The sequence below is a fragment of the Limulus polyphemus genome, unplaced genomic scaffold (assembly GCF_000517525.1).
Source record: "Limulus polyphemus unplaced genomic scaffold, Limulus_polyphemus-2.1.2 Scaffold10535, whole genome shotgun sequence".
NCBI classification, from domain to species: Eukaryota; Metazoa; Arthropoda; class Merostomata; order Xiphosura; family Limulidae; genus Limulus; species Limulus polyphemus.
The window spans coordinates 11,151-13,435 of record NW_013676145.1 but is presented as its reverse complement, the minus strand read 5'-3'; the positions used below and the strand labels follow the sequence as shown (position 1 = coordinate 13,435).

At 31.7% G+C, this 2,285-nt stretch overlaps 1 long non-coding RNA gene across 1 annotated transcript; it reads left to right on the top strand.

The window, feature by feature from the left end:
• The first annotated feature begins 637 nt into the window (after window positions 1–637).
• Window positions 638–1,467, top strand: LOC111083655. Its single transcript, XR_002609166.1, has 2 exons — window positions 638–715; window positions 1,391–1,467. It is a non-coding gene; the product is annotated as an uncharacterized LOC111083655 (long non-coding RNA).
• The last annotated feature ends 818 nt before the right edge of the window (window positions 1,468–2,285 follow it).

Genomic DNA, 2,285 nt, shown 5'->3' with positions numbered 1-2,285 from the left:
TATATGTGTTTAATTTTTTTTAATATGTTATTTTAAAACAAATGGATTTGAGCTGTTTGTATATTATTGAAATTTATCGCCAACAAGTCACAGAAACCTAATGTAGATAATCCGCCTCTTCATACTAAAATCTGACAGTGGCGAGCCAGCCAGGATCTATAGTGGTAAATGATGGTAGGAGTAGACATAAACAACCGGTAAATAGGCCTATATACACACAACTGTACTACATATCACAGTACAGCATCAGAATAGAAACTCAATAATACAAAGGCTTTCAGAAAGTTGAAGTGCTATCTAACATCCTTTGCATTCAGATATGTTTGACTTTACCATGTTAAACACTTTACGTTTTTTTTTGTCGCTATTTTCAGTTTCAACTCGTTGGAAAAAGAGGAGCCCAAGAGTTGGCGGTGGATGGTGATGACTAGCTGCCTTCCCTCTAGTCTTACACTGCTATATTAGTATATTGTATTATCTGTTTCAAAAAAAAAAGAAACAAGTGTATTTGAATTTCTAACACAGGAAGAAAAAACATCCAGTGAACTAACTACTGTGTACGAAACGTCAAGACAATCGTGTTGTAAAGAACTTAGTGGACCAATTACGAAAGATTTGGACTGTACAAGAACAATAAATAATGGTAAGTGTTACTGGTGGTATTCTACTGATTGGGCTGCTTATGTACAAAGAATTACCACGAGAGTCAAATCAGGTTAGATGAATTTGATTAAACTACGTTATTTCAAAACTTGATCTTTTAACTTCAGCTCGGATACATGTCGGTTACATAATGAACACAAAACTAGATGATTGATAAACATATAAACATGAGTAACCTGGAAGATAATTAACTCTTCTATATACCAAAAGATGGCAGCATAATTAATTTTCTTGTTTCTATTACATTTTTTGAAACGCTTCACTACTCCTATCCATAGTTTTTGTAATGAGCGTAAGAGTTTTGTAAAATAGCGATAAGTACCACTACTATATATGTTCCAGATACGTTTTCTTTATAACACTTGTTTTTCTGTTTCTTCTCCAATATTTCGACTGTTTTTATCAATATGTGTAGTGTTACTTTATTGTAAAGTAGAAATCTTAACATCTAAGGATACACACTTAAAGATTTGAACCAGAGCTATGAAAACAGATGTTTATACTATTAAATAGAAACATTAAGGAAATTAAAACATTTTCATATAAAGAAGTTTGGCCAGTGTTTAATACAAATGTACCTTATTGGTTTGTAAAAAAATAGCATTGCTTAAAATGTCTCCTTAGTCAGGTAATACGAAAATCAGAAAGTTGGCACGTCTGTTTTCCATTATATCGTATTGTATGTTTCTATATATTGGAAACAACTGTATTCATATTTTTAATACAGGAAGAAACATTATCCAGTGAACTAACTACTGTGTACGAAACGTCAAGACAATCGTGTAGTAAAGAACTTATTGGACCAATTACGAAAGACTTGGACTGTAGAACAACAATAAATAACGACAAATTATGTGCATCATTGGAAGAAAATTCAGCCAATATGAACGTTGATGACGAACAACCGTACAGTAATGGTGATGTTAAACTTCATGTGTCACCAAAAGAAGCTCTAAAAATGAAAGAATTTTACCTTTTATCAATAGTTTGTATTTGTTTATATTATCCATTCATGTTTGTGAGTGTTTTTTATAAGGTAAGTTTATGAACTTGATATTAGTTTATTTTCCGAGATTTTTTCAAGTTATAACCATGAAAGATTTAGCTCTATAAACTAAGTTTTTTATTAAAAAAAGTTCGTCTTGTATAAACGTCTGTCCGTATGTCTGAAAAACAGTAAGAAAGTAGTTTTTAAGTATAAAAAGAACTTTCTTTCACCACTCCAGTGAGAGTGTCTCAACACAGTCCTGGTGTTGGTACTTAGTTTGTAACTACAAGTTCTTCTTATTTTATATTAGTTTTCAACATCACAATCAATGTTTTTATAGATTAGGTTTTGGTTTCATTCCGTATCTCAAGATGACTTATTATGAGTATAATATTGCACGTTTCTGTCCACCACTGGTTCTGTAGCTGGAGCTGTTCATGCCATCAGCAGAGTGATTGTGGGCTTAATTTATGACAAACTATCTTACCAGGTAAGAATGTGTAAAGCGAAGTAACTTGTGTTGTTATAAATAATTATTAAAATAATATTTGTTGTATAATAGGCTTAATGGTTAACTGTAGGGCTTATAATGATAAAATTCGTGTTTGAATCCCTAGCGTGGTAACAGCATATC